Source organism: Pseudorca crassidens, chromosome 15 (assembly GCF_039906515.1).
Source record: "Pseudorca crassidens isolate mPseCra1 chromosome 15, mPseCra1.hap1, whole genome shotgun sequence".
Lineage (NCBI taxonomy): Eukaryota > Metazoa > Chordata > Mammalia > Artiodactyla > Delphinidae > Pseudorca > Pseudorca crassidens.
This window is the reverse complement of record NC_090310.1, coordinates 82,933,006-82,951,069: the sequence shown is the minus strand read 5'-3', so window position 1 is coordinate 82,951,069 and position 18,064 is coordinate 82,933,006. Positions and strand designations below refer to the sequence as shown.

The following is an 18,064-nucleotide window of genomic DNA, read 5'->3' as shown; positions in this document are numbered from 1 at the left end:
CCTTCCCTTATTATATCAGTGCATTACAGAAAAATTAGGAAGTGTAGAGAAGCAAAAAGAAGAAAGTGAAAATCACCTACAATCCCACCACTCAGAGGTAACTATTTACAGCATTTTGGTATTCATTCTTCCGGCTGCCTTTTTAAAAAAATCAAATTTAGTTAATTATACTTTTTATACACACTAGCCCCTAGTACAGTTTATAAATAAAGCGGAAACGACCAATCCTCCCATTACATTGGTTGAGAACTGATGCCGTTTTTTTTTTTTGCATAATAATGTTTTCTTTTTCTGTCACAAAAATGGAATTGGATGGCCAACTGCTGAAAAATACCATCTTAAACCCACAATCAGGTCTGTGGATTTGGGGAAACACATGCATGTATATCTGAGAAGACTAAGGAGAATCAAATCCTCCTTGCAGGCAAAGAGGCACTGAAAATCCTCCATAAAATCTACAGCAGCTGAGATCCTAGGAGATCATGCACATTTTTGTACATGAGCCTTTTTTTCCTTGCTACAAAAGCGATGAAAGTTCATAAAGAAAGAATACAAAATGACGGTAAGAAAATAGAAAAAGCCAAAAGCACCTACAGTGCCACCAACCACAGGTCACTACTGTTACTTCTTTGGCTGTGTCTTTCCAGACCTTTTCTTGAACTTACATGTTCATACACATACTTAGAGTAACAATTATATTTTAACCTAGGGGGCAGGACAGAAATAAAGACGTAGACGTAGAGAATGGACTTGAGGACACGGGGAGGGGGAAGGGTAAGCTGGGACGAAGGGAGAGGGTGGCATGGACATATATACACCATCAAATGTAAAATAGATAGCTGCATAGCACAGGGAGATCAGCTCGGTGCTTTGTGACCACCTAGAGGGGTGGGATAGGGAGGGTGGGAGGGAGACACAAGAGGGAGGAGATATGGGGATATATGTATACATATAGCTGATTCACTTTGTTATACAGCAGCAACTAACACATCACTGTAAAGCAATTACACTCCAATAAAGATGTTTAAGAAAACATAATAAGAATCTATGATACATCCAGTTTTATAATCTGCTTTTCCCCACTTAAAAATAGATTGTGAACATCTTCGTCAGCCTATAAACAGTTTTCTTCCCTATCCTTTTAAATAGCAGAATGGTCTTCCATTGTATGAATGACCCATACTCGAACTTCCTGATTTGGGGACATTTTAGCTAATTCTAGTTTTTAGCGATTACAAACAATGCTGAAATGATTACCTTGATAGCCAACTATCTGCAACTCCCCCTGTTATTTCCACAGACACATTTGTGGGAGGGGAGTTGCAGGTGGAAATCATTGGGGCTCCCCCTTCCGGGCTGCTCACGGCCCTCCAGTGAGGTCTGAGTCATTTCCACATCTGCCCACCCTGACCCTTGAATGAAACTGCCCATTTCCTTGCACCCTAACATACCCTGTGCATCAGCTCTTGGTTGGATGGCGCATTCATTTTAAAATCTTTGTCAAGAAAACTTGAAATGTTTTTGCAGTTTGGGAAGGGCGTTACCTCCCTGGGGCATCTCCACTGTTCACTCATTTTTCAAAGAAGGAAGAAGGGCCTGAAGCGTTAAGGGCTGGTGTACAGTGAGGGTCATTGCTGCCTGCGGAGATTTTCTCTTTCATCCATGGTGAACCACAGATCCTCAGCTAGAGGGATGGTATGAAGCCTTACTTGTCTGAGGTTGAGTGAGTTTATGAGATTCAACTGGAAAGCAAAGAGCTGAGTTAGAGCTAACAGCCAGGGATCCGAGGGGAAGCTTCCCCTCGGGCCAGCCCTGTGCTCCTTCACGAATTCTGCCAATGTTTACTGAGTATTTACCAGCACTGTTCCCAGTGCTGGACTTTCCAGGGACACAAATTTTGATCGCGTCATTCCTCACCCTACGGCCCTTCGACGTCTCCCCAGCACCCTTTGGATGAAGCCCAAACTTCCAGGACCCTGCTCTCCAGTCCAGCCTCATGGCGTCACTTCCTCACCAGCCACTCAGGAGCCCCACCCTTTTGGGGTCCTCGAATCCTTCACACAAGCTGTCCCCTCTACCCAAAACAGTTAGCACCTTGCCCCCCTGCTCCCCGTGAAACAGTTAGCACCTTGCCCCCCTGCTCCCCGTGAAACAGTTAGCACCTTGCGCCCCCTGCTCCCCGTGAAACAGTTAGCACCTTGCCCCCCTGCTCCCCGTGAAATCCCTCTCATCCTTTCAGATTAATTTAAAGTGTCCTTTCCTTGAAAGATGATGCCCTGTTACCCATATTCTTCCAGACTAAGCTAGTTCTCCCCATTTTTTTTCTTAACACCTTTCCATATCAGGATTTATGACCCTTGTATTTAATTCATTAAGCGGGCGATCATCTATTTGGTATCTGTCTCCCTGCAGAGCATAACGTCCAGGAGAGCAGGGACCACACTTTCCTGCTCTTACTGTATCCCCAGATTCCAGCACACAGTAGGTGCTCACTGGCTACTTGGTTAGTTAATGAGTGGTTAAGGATGAGTGATGCGATGCCTTAGGTTCAAGTCTTTGGAAGGTAAAGAGACACACAGCACCAAGGTGAGAGCTCCTATTTCTGTCTAAGAAGAAGGAAGCTCTCTGACTCTCTGGCCACTCTTTTTGATGGCTTTCAGTAAGAATGACCCCTGAGATGTCCAGAAGATGGACCTCGAGGCCTGGCTAGTCTGCCCACTCTAGTACTGTCCCTTCAGTGTGCTGTGAGTTGGTTTCACATGAATATGGGTCCTCAGCTTTGGAGAATCGAGCAGAGATGAAGCATTTAGAGGGAAGGGAGGTTTCGAATCTTATAAAGGGTATTGATTAAAGGTCCTGACTTAGTAAAGTTACTTGCTACCTTGTGGATTTTTTTTTTCCGGTTAAAGAAGCCAGTAACTTCTGTTCAGTAAGAAAAGATAACCTGAAATGTTAATGGTTTATTACCTTGTTGGCTGGATTTTAATCAGATTCGTGTCCAGCCCTGCAATCCTATCCCAATATTACTGTATTGAATTGTCTCCAGATACCTAGATCCTCAAATGCTCTTTTAACTTTTTTTCTGGTTCCTTCATTAATTACTCAGTTTAATAAAATCTTTGACATGAGTTCATTTTATATTCGCATGAGAGTCATGATTTTACCTTTATGAAAATGATACTTTAACTGTCCACACTGGGAAGAAATGGGAAAACAAAACACAATCTCCAACCCATCGTCACAATTCCCATGAAATACATCTAACGTAGTCTGAAAAGAAAAAGCCCATCATCTGAAACGTGCTTGCACTTGTCTAGAAATAAGATCGTGTGTATCTTTAGACAGAGAAGTTGCTTCAACATGGCAGTTGCTTTGAAGTGCCCAGATTGGCATCAGCTTAGCCAGTGGATTTGCCTGTTACAAAAGGCTGGGATGCTTGTCCAGAGAACGATGGGCTTGTGTGATCACTCACCCCATCGGGCACCCACAGCTGTGTCCAAAATGGAGACACAGTTTACTTTGCACTTACAGCCTGAAGCCTTCAGAGCAGCAGCCAGCATCTTAAAGGATGTAAAGTCCCAGCAAAGGAAAATCCTAAATATGTTGCTATAACATGATTCCCTTCAGAATAGTATTTCATTATAATTGGTCCAGAGACATCTCCTGCAGTCAATTAATGTCTTAGAGTTTTAATAACAGACTATCAAAATTTGTGTCATAAAAGAATTTTTAAAATGTGAGAAATCTTGGGGAGTTCCTCTCCCAGAAAAGGTAGGTAACAGTGGACTATATTGAATGGGGACTTGTGTTGGGGGCACTGAAGCCATTATGTCACTTAATTTTCAACTGCCTCAGAGGTAGGTTTTCTTATTCCCATCTTACAGATGAGGAAATGGAGGGTCAGAGAGGTCAAATGACTTGTCCGAGGTCACGTGGACTCTAAGCCTTCTCCTCACATCCGTTATTGCACACTTCCCCTGACAATTCAGTGTCTAGACACCAGCCAGAATGATATTTGGTATATTTGTCTTTCTCTGTCTGGCTTACTTCACTTGGTATGATAATCTCTAAGTCCATCCGTGTTGCTGCAAATGGCATTATTTCATTCTTTTTATGGCTCTGAGTAATATTCCACTGTATAATATACATGTACCACATCTTATTTATCCATTCCTCTGTCGATGGACATTTAGGGTGATTCCATGTCTTGGCTATTGTAAATAGTGCTGCAGTGAGTATTGTGGTGCATGTATCTTTTCAAAGTATGGCTTTCTCCAGATATATGCCCAGGAGTGGGATTGGTGGATCACATGGTAGCACTATTTTTAGTTTTTTGAGGAACCTACATACTGTTTTCCATAGTGACCACACCAATTTACATTCCCACCAGCAGTGTAGGAGGGTTCCCTTTTCTCCACACCCTCTCCAGCATTTATTATCTGTAGGCTTTTGGATGATGGCCATTCTGACCAGTGTGAAGTGATACCTCATTGTAGTTTTGATTTGCATTGAGTGGTATTTTATACATATAAATCAGACTTTTGGTCTCTTGTTTAAAAATGTCCAGTTGCTCAGAACCCCATTTAGAACAAAACCTAAACTCCCTACCGGATTGCCCGGCCTGATCGGCTTCCCGAGCTGCTACTACTCCCGTTAATTTCCCTCCAGCTGCATCGTTTTCTTACTTTCCTGCGATGCACTAAGCTTGCTTCCACCTCAGGACCTTTGCCCATGCTAGTCCTCCTGCCCTGAACGCTCTTCTGCCAGATCTTTGCACGAATGACTCATCCTCCTTCAGATCTCAGCTCGAGTCACCTCCTGAAGAGAATGTCCCTGACCACACGCTGGAGGCTGGGCTCCTCCACGTGCATCCACGGGACTTGGAGGTGATGACCCTCTAGGCATGTTCAAGAAACAGTCTGGTCGGGGTAACCCAGGCTTTTATGGACAGGCTGGCCGTGTGGGGAGAACAAGAAATAGCAGCCGCAGCAAACAGGCATCGTGAACCCATGCCCCGGCACTGCGCTGAACACTTTATAGACAACAGATGGAAGGGACTGACGAGGACTGCAAAGCATCCTGATAACAACTGCAATTGTCACTGAGGCCACTCCCAAGTTATTTTTTAACAGGGTGATAATTTGGAAACATTCGTGTAGATATTTAAGAGATGAAAGAGGGCATATGTTTATATTTTTATTCTCTTTCGGCACAAAGACAGTTAGGTTCTAGGTACAACGGAAGAAACCTTCTTAACCAATTTCCAAAAAGGACATTTCCCCCAAATGCCCATCTTCATACAACAGTTGGAAGAAGGGAAAGGAGACTAGGGAGATGAAGGCAAACAACAGATTCCCTCTCTGGGGAGACGTTCACACAATGGCCAGATGCAATGTGCTAATCTATACTGAATCAGCAATGAGTCATGGGAGTAACTAGCTAGCTTCATTCATTCATTCATTCAATCATTCATACATCAAGACTGCATTGAGCATTGATTATATGCCCAGCACTCTGCTAGAGATACAGTGGTGAACAAAACAGTTCCTGATCTCATGCCGGTGTACGTCCTAGCAGAGGAGACACATTCCAGTCACATCAGAAATAAACGTAGGGTTTCTACTTCTCTTAAGTGCAATGAAGGAAGATATAGACATTTATGAGGAATTATGAGTGCAGTTGGGAAGTGGGGATGGATGAGGGCTTAGGGAACGTTCCCTTGAGAAACGGGCCATGGAAGTTGCAATCTGGGAGTGAGTAGAAGTTAGTCAGATCAAGAAAGGGGGACAAATCATCCATGCAGAGGAAGAAAAGTGGGTGAGGGAGGGAGGGAGTGAATTTGTGTGTCTATGCGAAGTGCACTGTGAGTCAGGGAAACTGAAAGATGACCAGGTGGTCCGGAGAGAAGTAAACAAAAACCTGGGGCTTGGTTTCCGTATTGGTTGATGTTTATCTCTGATTGCTGGGTGGAAAGGGGACTCCACGGAGCCAGTGTGAAGCCAAAGAGGCTCATCAAAGCCAGTGGTCCAGTCCAGGCGGGAGATGCCTGAGGCTCAGATAAGGGTGGCAGTTGGCTCTAGGAGCGCTGCCAGGAGGAGCTGGCGAGGGATTGCGGGCAACCCTGAGGTGAGTCTTGAAAGAAGGGCAGGATTGTAACTGCCAGAGAAGGGAAGAGAGGCGCGCTGTGGACCAAGGGAAGTAAGATGCAGAGAGACAGATTTGGTTCTCATACTTTGTCTTCTGCAGTGATGTGAAGAGCCAGCAGCTACAGTTCTAAGCAGAACCACATTAGATGAGCCTGTAGAAATGCCACCTGCTGAAGCTGCTCTTTGGGCTTCTGCATCATTCCCACTGCCAGGATGGTCATCCCCTCTCTGGGCCGGGAGGGTGGGCACAGCTCCTCAGTTCCTGCCCCATGCTGGCTCTCCAAGAGCCTGGCTTGCCTTCCTGCTTTACTTTCCACTTTTCTTCAGTTCACTTGAAAGAGCAAAGCTGCAGAAACTCAGTGTTCGAGCTGGATGGGGTGGGGGTGGGGGGCTCACTGGCTGTGTTGGCCTCATTTTAGAGCTTTATGGTGCCCGAGACTAGGAGAGGGTAAGGTCACACAGCAGCAGTCAGTAGACTGGGTATTCAAACTCGAGTCTGTCGGACTCTGAAGCCTGCTCTTGTCAATTCAGTGCACAGCCTCCCCGAGTCCAAGTCAATTTCCTGCTCTAATCTGCTGAAGTCTAGATGCATGTAAACTTAGAAGGAGCTGGGTTAATGACGTCTATAGGCAGGAGAGGCAAACTCAAATGGTCACAGGAGCCGGGCAAGCAGTATTATGTCAGGGAGGCAGGCCAGGTGTCAGACGTTTGGGAGCGGTGGAGACTGCGGCACACTCAGGCAGATTTCAAAAGATGACACTTGGGCCAAATGAAGTACTCTGTGGCTGAGTCCAGCCCACTGCTGGGCTCTTAGAGGCCCCACACTGGTTTCCTTTGCAAACTGGAAGTTAACAAGCGGGGGCTGGAGCCTTTCTGCCCAGTGCAGGACTCCTCTAATGGGCAATCTGTTCTGAAGCCCCCCATCGCCCCCCCATTATGTTATCCAAGACTATGTGCAAAATGCTCACAGTCTGAGGCTCTCTCCACCCTCCCCTGCTTGCTCCCCTCTTTCCCTTCACAAGGGTCAGATCAGCATCACAACCCAATCCTGCTTTTTCTCGCTTCATCCTCCACAAGTGTTCCCCCCACCCCCAGACTCTTGTATTCTTGAAATGACAGAGGTAGTGGCCAGGGGATAGGAGAGTAGAGATCCTGGAATGTTTTCCATTAAAGTAGCCAGAAAATCTTCATTTCCTTGGGAAGGTAAATCATACCACAGGGTCACCCGCTCACGGCAGGAAGTAGTAAATAAATAAGTGTCCCAGACAGGAAGAGACAGAGATCATAAACGTGGAAGGAACCCTGGGCAGAAAGCCGTTGCTGGGTCCCTGCTCTGTACGACATCGTGGAACCCCATTAACAAGACAGGCCTTTTTCCTCTACTAAAATCCTTCTTTGAAAAGCATCCATGCTTAGCGTTTTAGCTTCCTTCTCACAGATTCCATGACTTACTTCCAAGAATTCTTGGAAGTAGTAGTTAGTTTCAGGGGAAGGTGATGGAATGATTGATACTCCCCCTCTGAGGGCCATGAGAGAGAATAGTTACACATAAGCCACAATTTTTTTAAAATGCATGCACTATCAATATTTCAAACCCTGTGATGTATGGGAAATGTGAACCCCTGAAGTTCATGAAGGTTTTTCCTGGATGTAGGAACTTTTCCTTTGAGATCAATGAGATATTCTCTAATACATCTTTTATGAGGCTGCTGAGCCCAGACTGAGAACATAGGAGTAAATGCGGAACGGAGAAAGCTCTTTGATCATCTTTAAAGACAAAGGTCTCCCCTTCAATGTACTTGGAAGTATTTCATATTACATAAATACATAGATAGGCTTAGAAAGATCAAAGCAGAGAGAATGGTGCTATCTGTTGGCTCGTGAATGTTTATTTTCCATCATATTTTAAAGCGCATTATGTTAAACAAAATCGAGAGAGGAGAGAGAGAAAGAAAAGTTTCCAAGAGCATGAGAAAAATCCCCTCACCACCTCCATTTTCCCTTTCCTACCCACATTCTCCAAAAAGGGAAGAAGGACAGAGGAAGGAGGACAACCCTGAGGAAGAAACAAAGTATCCCCATGACACTTTTTTAATGAGAGATGCGGATGGGTGACAGCATTCTGCAAGGCAATCTGGGGAGAGATAAGGGAGGGCTCAACAGGCTTTAAGGAGTCACAGCAAGGGCTATCTGGGAAGGCTCCCCACTTACAACGCAGACTTCTTACACACTGTATGTGTCAACTGCTATTAAGTTCCCATAATTAATCAAAGAGAAAAAAAAATCCTCTCTAATCTTTGGGATGCATATTGAGTCACGTTTGTATTGTTGTTCCCTATGTAGCCAATGCCGCCTTAATAAGGGTTGCTCACAGCTTTTCAACTCTGTTCCACGCACTGGGATAAGTAATTAGCATTGACTATCTCACTTGATAGTCACAATCCCATAAAGCGGGGACTGTTACTAATGTCCCATTTAAGAGATGAAAAGTTAAGGCGCAGAGAGGGTGAGTGACTTAGCCTAAGGTTGCTCGGGGGGCAGCGAATAGAACCAAGACTGGCATACAGGCAGTTCTGACCCTGGAGTCTGCCCTTTTAGCCTACAAATCATAGTGCTTAGCATGCTATCCTTTGTGAGATGGCATGTGCATTTCGATGGATGAGCAAATGACAAAGTGTGCCTCTGGAGAGAGGCATGGTAAGCTGATAAAAACATTTTTAACTCAGTTGGGTAAGTTGTATGGTTAGAGGATCAGAATTAGATTCTCCATTAAGAATTTGGGAAATGGCTTCAATGTAATTACTGGCAAATAATGACACATTTGTATAATGGAATACTATTCAGCCATTAGAAATAATGAGGTAGAGTTTAAATGAGCCGAAGTGGAACATTCTCTAAAATAGAGTATTAATTTTTTTTTGGCCGCATCACGTGGCTTGTGGGATCTTAGTTCTCCGACCAGGTATTGAACCTGGGCCCTGGGCAGTGAAAGTGTGGAGTCCTAACCACTGGACCACCAGGGAATTCCCAAGGATTAATACTTTAAAAAGCAAGATGAGAAACTGTGCAGACAGTATGTCCCTATGTATGCTTTTATGAGTACAGCATCTTTCTGGAAGATGACATAAGTCATTGGGGCTCCCCCTCTGGCTAGCTGAACCGGAGACCAGGAAACTATAGAGCTCTGGGATTAAAGGAAAACATGCTTTCAGTCCATGTTCATTGGTACAGTTTGAATTTTTAAAGCCATATGTATGTGTTTTGCTTTTTCAATATAAAAATCTAGTGTTTAAAAAAGATTCTGTTCTGTTAGAAGAGAATTGCTTCTGCGTTGGTGAACTTGAGCTCCTGCTTTCCATGATCACTTAAGCTTGTTCTACTCCCAGATTTGATAGACGGGAACCTTGACCCAGTCAGTCTTCATCTCAGCCAAAAGCAGTTTGCCACACAAAAGCATCTGGCATCTGGGGAAACCCTTTGTGTACTTCCGGGATAACTCACACCATTGATGGGACTCTCATTGCCCATCCATCAGAGGATCCTTTCCAGCATGAAAAATGCTGAGAAGTGCTTGGACAGTTGTTGAGAACCAGCTGATTTTGTGTTTCTTTCTCCCCAGCTCCTTGAGAGTAGGGTCACAGACGACATCCAGAGAAGGCAACAAAAACCTACCACTTAAAGGCAACAGGGTCTAACCGTAGGTGTGTTAAGAATCGCAGAAATTTAGGTGGGGTGAAGCTTTAAGGGTTTTTCTGGCCTGGCCCAGGTAAGTTAGAGAGGCATCGAATAAGTCTCCAGGTAAACAGGAGAGGCTGGGTGCCTTTGCCACCACTACGTCCCCTCCCCTGTGGTCAGCTGCAGAATGACATGGTCCTGGGCACAAACACCTGGGCCAAGTGGGAGGGGCCCCCATGAGGGGACTGTTCCCAAGACCAGAAATTAGGACCAGCAGCTGCAGGACACTGCAGCTGTGCCTTGCACTCGCGTAACATCGGGGAAGGCGTTGGGATAACCACTTGCTGCTTTCCTTCCACGTGGAACTGTATTATGAGGTCTGCAGCTGAGATGGGCCACCAGGCCATCAGGCCTCCTCCTCTTTCTCTTCTCTAAGTTAACTTTTCTTTCCTTTCATGAATTTCAGTAGCTTTCCATAGCCACATTTACATTGAAAAGTAAAATTCCACAAGTTACAGGGAACCGAGTCACTTAACATAGCAAAATGGTATATTTCACAACCAGAACTTGCCTTGAGATTTGCAACTATATTAAATTATTTCCTTTTAATGTGTCATGCCTAACATGGTGCTGTAGAACTTGACACAGCTCGGCTGCAATGATCTGCATTTCATTTTCAGAAATACTTAGAATTTTTTTTTAAATGAGGTGACAGCTAAGTAATTTCTTCCATCATCCCACAGCATAAAGAAGAGTTGCTTCTCTTGGAGCTATTTTTATAAAAAACTTAGCAAAGCAGTTAAGTGAGAGAGGCTGAGGGAAAACTGCTGTCTTTCTTGTGGTTAATATTAATTTGCCAGATAGGCTAGAAAATAACTGAGTTTTAGCTTCAGCTCCGCTTCTGAAAAAGTTGAAAAGTTCTGGACTAAAAGGCTCCAGAATGTGTAGAAAGTGATCTGAAGTCATTTAACTGAGATACTGAAATGCTTTTTTCCAGATTACTTTTATATTTAGAGTCACCTTTAAGCTTTAAAAAAAAAAACTTAGGGCTTCCCTGGTTGCGCAGTGGTTGAGAGTCCGCCTGCCGGTGTAGGGGACACAGGTTCGTGCCCCGGTCCGGGAAGATCCCACATGCCGCGGAGCGGCTGGGCCCGTGAGCCATGGCCGCTGAGCCTGCGCGTCCAGAGCCTGTGCTCCGCAATGGGAGAGGCCACAGCAGTGAGAGGCCCGCGTACCGCAAAAAAAAAAAACGAAAAAAGCCAAAAACTTAACTGAGTAGAATAGAGCTTTCTAAACAAAATTCAATTTCTCTCTTTTTTGCTTCAAAACGTGGGACATAAAACAACTTTTGATAATTTCCACTGATGGGATAGTTGCTTGGGAAACATCATTACCTACTTCCTTAACTTAGTGGAAAAAATGCAGAATAACAAGTAATGGATGCATTTACACAGTTCACTCTGAGTCCTAAGCAATTGAACTCTTGCAGGAAATGGATTCCAGAAGAGAGAAACTCAGATACAGACATTCACCTTCGTCTTGATCCTTTAAAGAAATTATTTTTAAAGGTGATTAGTCCATACCCTGGAAAACACTGGCAGAAATCACTTCAGAAGGGAACTCCTGTAGTAGTTGGTGCTGGCATGCTGTGAGGTTTGGGGTCTAGAACACTTGTGCCTGAGCACTGCTCTTTCTGCAGCTGTCCCTACCTGGGGTGGGGTGAGAGATCTGGGGTGAAACCAACAGCCATGGGTGGGAAAGGTAGGGGCCGGTTACATAACACACCGGTTCCCTTCCACCCATCTGGATGCAAATAGCCATTGTCTCCAGCTTAGCTGTAGGCACTGGGGACTAAGAAGGGAATAAACCTGGTGAACTTGGAAATGAGAAGGGATATAAGAGAAAAAGAAAAACTTAAATAAAAGAAGGATTCCTTGTTTTCCCAACACCTCTAAAAATGAGCCTGACCATGGCTTAGTCTGCGAACACACACAAACCTTAACTGATTTCTCCATGAACAAGGTGAACAAGGTTCTGTTAGTCCAAGCCCAAGGGTTGAAATGATGCAACAATAAAGATCTCCCAGGTCTTCTAAGTAATTGATATTTTTGGATGTGGCCCAAGACAGGTTCATGTTATACCAAACTGTTTCTGTAGCTTGTAGTGCCCTAGAGATCCAGGATATTTATTCATCCGTCCCCCAAACCCCCTCCCCACCTCCAAGTTCACTCCTTGCTAGACAAGTCTCTGAATTCTTGTTTCAGGTATTTGGTTTGGGGAAAAGAGGAGTTGAGAGCAATGTTGGGCCAAGGTAAGTGGTTGAGAATTCAGCCCTCTCTTGTGAGAAACACATGGAGGGAGGAGGGCAAGTAGCTGAGAATTTTCCTGGGCCTCAGTATCCTCATCTGAAAGTGTAGGGTTCCCATCCAACTGCAACCCCCCACATTTTGCATGGTTTCGTCTTGCTCTTATCTCCTACTTCATGAAAGCCATCAGAGGGATTAAAGAAAATGACAGGTGGGATCCTTTCCTTTCTCATCTTTTCCTTCCTTCCCTTTTTCTTGTTTTGAAGCGTAAAGGGGATCAAAGGCATGGAGACGAAAGAAGGTGTTTCGTGTCCTTTGATTGGTCTGAAGCAATTATACCACCGCCAATTAGGAGAAAGCTTTGTCTAAGACTGTGTTTCTTAAACTTCGTGTGTCTATTAACTGCATGCTTCCTGTCATATCCATGTGCTGTCTGTACATTTTTAACTTCAAGGAAAATATTAAATTAAGCCAATAAAAAAAAAGTCTCCCAAAGCAATATGACCTATGAAATTACAAGTTTGATGAGCTAGTTTTAGTTTTTTTCCAATGCACATTAAAATACAGAGCTAACATTAAGAAATGTTCTATCTGTGTACCACACCTAAAATCATCTTGTATGAATGAGGTCAAAGTCCCTGCAGGGTGTGATTATTTTCCACTTGATTGATCAGGAAGAATTCAAAACTGGTCCAAGCTGTTTACTGGATCATAGAGAAATGTGAAAGTTCATACTTGTTCACCGAATTCTCCATTTGTTAGGGTCATTTTTGGGGGTGTTAGGAAAGCAACGAGCCACCTGTTCTTTAAGTTCTTCTCTCAGTCTGTTGGTGGGCATTTATTCCAGTTCACTGGGTTTATTCATTTTGTTGTCAATAATGAGCCACAGATAAACCCGTCACTAGCGCCACAAGGAAGGTTATAGAGAATGTGCTTTGTAACTGTCCCTGTTGATTTCCCCAGGGCTGTTGATCCCCTCCATGTTGGGAAACATCCGTGTAGGACAGAAGCAACTTGACATTCTCGCTATTAGTAATTGACTGTCGTGCCCCTTCAGTCTCCTCTGAGTTTAAATTCTGAACCCAAGAGAACCTTCCACAGGCACGTTTTACTTTTTGTTAACTAGATGGCAAGCGTCTCCGAGGGAGAGGCACCCTACTGCTTTCTTACCCCAATTCTCACCCCCTCCAAGCCCCAAAAGACAAGCTGCCTGTAACAAACAAAACTGTTCCTGATTCTAAGGAGAAGCAAGGGTTTAAAGAAAAAGAACAATCGATTCACCGTGGAGTGAGTGGGCCCGATGCAGAGCCCAGACTTGACCAGGAATAACATTTCCTAGAGGAGTTTTAAGAGCTGGCAAAGCCTCCCCGCAAAGAGCCAGGAGATGCCGTCCCAGGCGCAGACGCACACTCCGCCTTCTTGTTCCTATCTCTGTCCTTGCCATGTGCACACAGGAGCCCTCTTCCATTCCAATAAACACATGGTTTATGGGCAATACGTTTGGAAATGGTTCCAAAAATACTTAATTCCCCTTTTTGCAACTCATGTTGGAGTCTTCGAATATCACTTGTAGTGGTATCTTTTTTTTTCTTTGTTACCAGCCTCCCACCTTCCTCCTTTGAAGTTATTTCCCCTCCAGGCTCTTGTCATTTCCCCCCTGAGTCATCACAGTTCCAACATGACCACACACATTTTTAAGGTCGCTTCCTCATTCCATTATCATGCAGGCCACTCTCCTTTGAAAAGTCTCCTGGCAACATTTTTAACTTGTAGTATAAGCAGTTGGTGTTCTGTCTGGCCTTTTTTCTGCACCGCCGCCCCCCCCCCCCAAAGTGAGCTCTATAGCAAATACAATGTTAAGAGAATAAAGGCTATGGACTCCCCTGGTGGCACAGTGTTTAAGAATCCACCTGCCAACGCAGGGGACACCGGTTCGAGGCGTGGTCCGGGAAGATCCCACATGCCAAGGAGCAACTGAGCCTGTGCGCCACAACTACTGAGCCTGCGCTCTAGAGCCCACGAGCCACAACTGCTGAGCCCGCGTGCCTAGAGCCTGTGCTCCGCAACAAGAGAAGCCACCGCAGTGAGGAGCCCGCGCATCGCAACCAAGAGTAGCTCCCGCTCGCTGCAACTAGAGAAAGCCTGCGCACAGCAACGAAGACCCGACACAGCCAAAAATAAATAAAGAAAAAAAATAAATTTATAAAAAAAAGAGAGAATAAAGGTTATCGAACAGGGGAAAGAATAATAGAAGGTAATGGATTTTTAACGCTAATGACAGTTTATTAAATATTGAGAAAAGTGACTTTTGTCTTCTGTGGCATTTAGAGCAGCGTCTGGCTCAATATATTTGGGGAATGAATGAAAGAAAATGGAAATAAAGTTGGTGGAAAATAAACATCCGTTTCTTAAAAAAATAAAGCATATAGCACATGTACCTCAATAAAAGCTATTTATACCTTTATTTACTGTTCTTTCTGATCACATCTCCTGACACTCTCAAACACCAAACGTTTTATTTTTTTCAAAAGACAGAGCAAACGGTTCTTCTCCATGTGCGTTGAGAACAGCACGGTACCATCCAAAATGGAAAATGAAGCCCTGGCCCTGTCTCCTGATTCACGTCCCTGCTTCTGCTCTTTCCTATTGACTGTCTGTGTGTGCACGGCAGCCTTAAGATGTCTTACAAGACGTAAATCAGCCCATGTTATCTCCTACTTTACACAGGCCAGTGGCTTGTGTAAAGTAGCAGTTTGAATGCAGTTAGAGTGCATTCTGCAGTTAGAATGCACTTCAAAGTTCTTACAGTGTCGACGAGGCCCTATGTGAACAGACCCTGCTTACCCCTCAAATCTTGCTTCTGACACTTTCTACCCTTGTTAACTCTGCTCTGACCACTGGCGTTTTCATGGATGCTCTGCTCTGCTGAATTCATTCCTGCCCTTGCATTTGCTGTTCCCTCTGCCTGGAAAGCTTTTCCCATCATTCTGGTTTCCAGAGAGGCCCTTTCTGTGGATCACCTCTATCAGGTCACCCTGTTTTTTTTGTTTTTTTTTTTAATACTAATTTTTTAAAAAAATAAATAAATTTATTTATTTATTTATAGCAGCGTTGGGTCTTCATTGCTGCACGGGGGCTTTCTCTAGTTGTGGCGAGCGGGGCTACTCCTTGTTGTGGTGTGCGGGCTTTTCTCATTGCTGTGGATTCTCTTGTTGCAGAGCACGGGCTCTAGGCACACAGGCTTCAGTAGTTGTGGCACACGGGCTCAGTAGTTGTGGCTCTCAGGCTCTAGAGCAACAGGCTCAGTAGTTGTGGCTCTCAGGCTCTAGAGCAACAGGCTCAGTAGTTGTGGAGCATGGGCTTAGTTGCTCCGCGGCATGTGGGATCTTCCCAGCCCACGGCTTGAACCCGTGTCTCCTGCGTTGGCAGGCGGATTCTTAACCACTGCGCCACTGGGAAGCCCTGTTTTCTTTGCTTTAGGGCAGTTGTCAGCACCTGAGATCATTGTGTCCATTTACTTATTTACCGACTGTCTGATCCCACGGGAATGTCGGCTCTGTGTTGATCGCCCAAACCCCCAGGGCGCAATGATTCTGTCTTGGGTGAGAGGCTAAACAGTGGACCATGAGTTGTGCTTTCAAGCTGGGTGCTGTGGTTACTTGTTTTGCTTTGGGAGGCAGGTGAAGGGATGAGCCTGCTGGTGAGGTCAGAGGGAGACCACAGGTCCTTGTGGCCGTGACTTCAATTGCACAGGCTCAGATCTAAGGCAACATCTCGCCATGGGAGAACGAGGGGGGTAATTCTCAAGCATCTAGGTTGAGAGGCGGGTCAGGATGGGGCCAGGTAGGGGTTAGAAGAGCTGAGAGTCAGGGGTGACCTCTGTTCCCAGACATCTGGTAAGCAGGAAGTACTATTCCTGTCCTCGTGACCATGTTGCAAGGGCTCTCTATCTGCACTCCAGGTAACCTCCCATTCATTCACACACGCACACCGACCAAAGTGTTTCTTGAACACCTACTATGTGCAGGCATTGCTGTAGGCACTAAAGATGCAGCACTGAATAAGAAAGGCCAGATCTGTCCCTTATGGAGATGAATTTCCAAAGGACGAAACAAAGGCAAGACAATTTCCAATCTTGTTAAGTGAGGCTGGGACGGATGATGAGAATGATGGGATGGATGTGGAAAAGGGAGGTGGTTTAGACAGGGTGGTCCAGAGAGGCCTCTGGATGGGGAGATGCTTGAGAGGAGGACCCAGTGGTCAAGCCACAGGGAGAGAGGAGCATTCCCAGGTCGGGAACAGCAGGGGAGAAGGGGAAGGAACTGAGGTGGTGGGAGCTGGTGAGAGTGGCACGCGGCAGGGCCTGGTGGGTGATGGTGAGTTCCCTGCCGTGATCACACTTGCCCTTCTCCGACAAAGACTGAGTTGAAAGTGTCTTGCTTACCATCTGAGAGCTTTAAAGGTACAAGGAGAGCCTGAAATTGCTCCTCATTCACAAACAAAGCCTCACCGAGCGTTCTTGCCCAGAAGTACCAGAGCAGAAGAGTCCTGGCGAGCGGCAGACTCATCCAATGCCCCTGCAGCCTGTCAGGGTCTAAACTAACCCTGGGAGTGTTGGTGATTGTTTTTTTTTTTATTCTAAGTCTTTACCTAGACCCTCCTTGAGTGAATCTAGAACCATCCCACTCAGAGTTGAGATGGAAGAGGACCACAGGATGTTTGCTTTTTAACTGAAGCTGAATCTGAAATGTTGAGAACATTTCAGGATGTTTAAACGTTCTTAAAACATAAATATTATTTTGATCAGTGCTCTGGAACATCCACCCTTCAGTAACATGGTAAAGACACTTGGTTTGAAAACTCCCTTCAGAAAACCAAGTGAGCAAAACAGCCTATGGCTCTATTTATAAAACAGAGAAAATATAGATTGTAGAGAAAATACTATGGAAACTAAGTTTTCAAATTTTAGAAGTTCTCAGAAAGTGATGGAAAACAAAATACCATGCTTATTTGACCCAGGATTCCTCTTTCAATTCCTGGCCATTCACTCCAGGGAGACAAAGATGCCTGTACACAAAGATGCTATTTTCAGCATCACCTCTAATGGTGTGGACATGCGCACGCACACACAGACACATACGCTCAGAAGTAAACCGCAACAAACGGGACCAAATCACTAAAATACATGCAGACTCTATTTTCATAAATAAGGCACTTTTGAAACAACCAAAAATCCAAAGCAAGGACTTACATATAGTAAAACCAGTTATTCACCTTGTCTTTCAGACCTAATTTTCCAGCGTTTCATGAATGGAGTTGAACATGGAGTCAATCAGCTACAGTCCAATGAGATGTTGGATTTACCGCCTTGGCAACACACAACGGTCTCTACCTTTTGCAATTACACTGTTTGAGACCAGTGTTTCCTAGCTCTAATACCACCATGTTTATTTTTTAGTTTTCTCTTCATTTTGTAAGACAGTTTCCGGAAACCTAATAAAAGTCATACAATTACACAAAATCCACTGTGCACAAAGGTGAAATTCTACGGACGAGGAGCTCTTGGTTGTTTGTCAAGCAGCAACACTGGGGAACAGCCTGAAAGGGCAGGCACAGTTCACCTCCTGACGTACACAGGCTGACCTCGGGGCATGAAAGGAGTCTGGGTGCCCCTAAGTGAAAGTCAGGGTTGCTTTAAAGTCAGATGCACCAATGCTGAGAACCACTCACATGGTATGACTCCTTCAAGCATTGTGTTACCTTTTAATCAAAAGCACCTAAATGACAACGTAGGCATTGAAAATACTGAGGTAGGTCAGTGGTGCTAAAACAGATGGAGCTCTAATATGTACTGTTCACTGTAAAAGACAAGAAGCTCAACAGTTGTTCAGTTACTGCTCCTGTTCTTGAAAAACCTTTAAAAAAAATCATATTATC

At 44.8% G+C, this 18,064-nt stretch overlaps 1 protein-coding gene across 2 annotated transcripts in view; it reads right to left on the bottom strand.

The window, feature by feature from the left end:
• CASS4 (Cas scaffold protein family member 4) overlaps positions 1-18,064 on the bottom strand; it is a 49,697-nt gene that overhangs the window by 23,553 nt on the left and 8,080 nt on the right. The window lies entirely within an intron of this gene.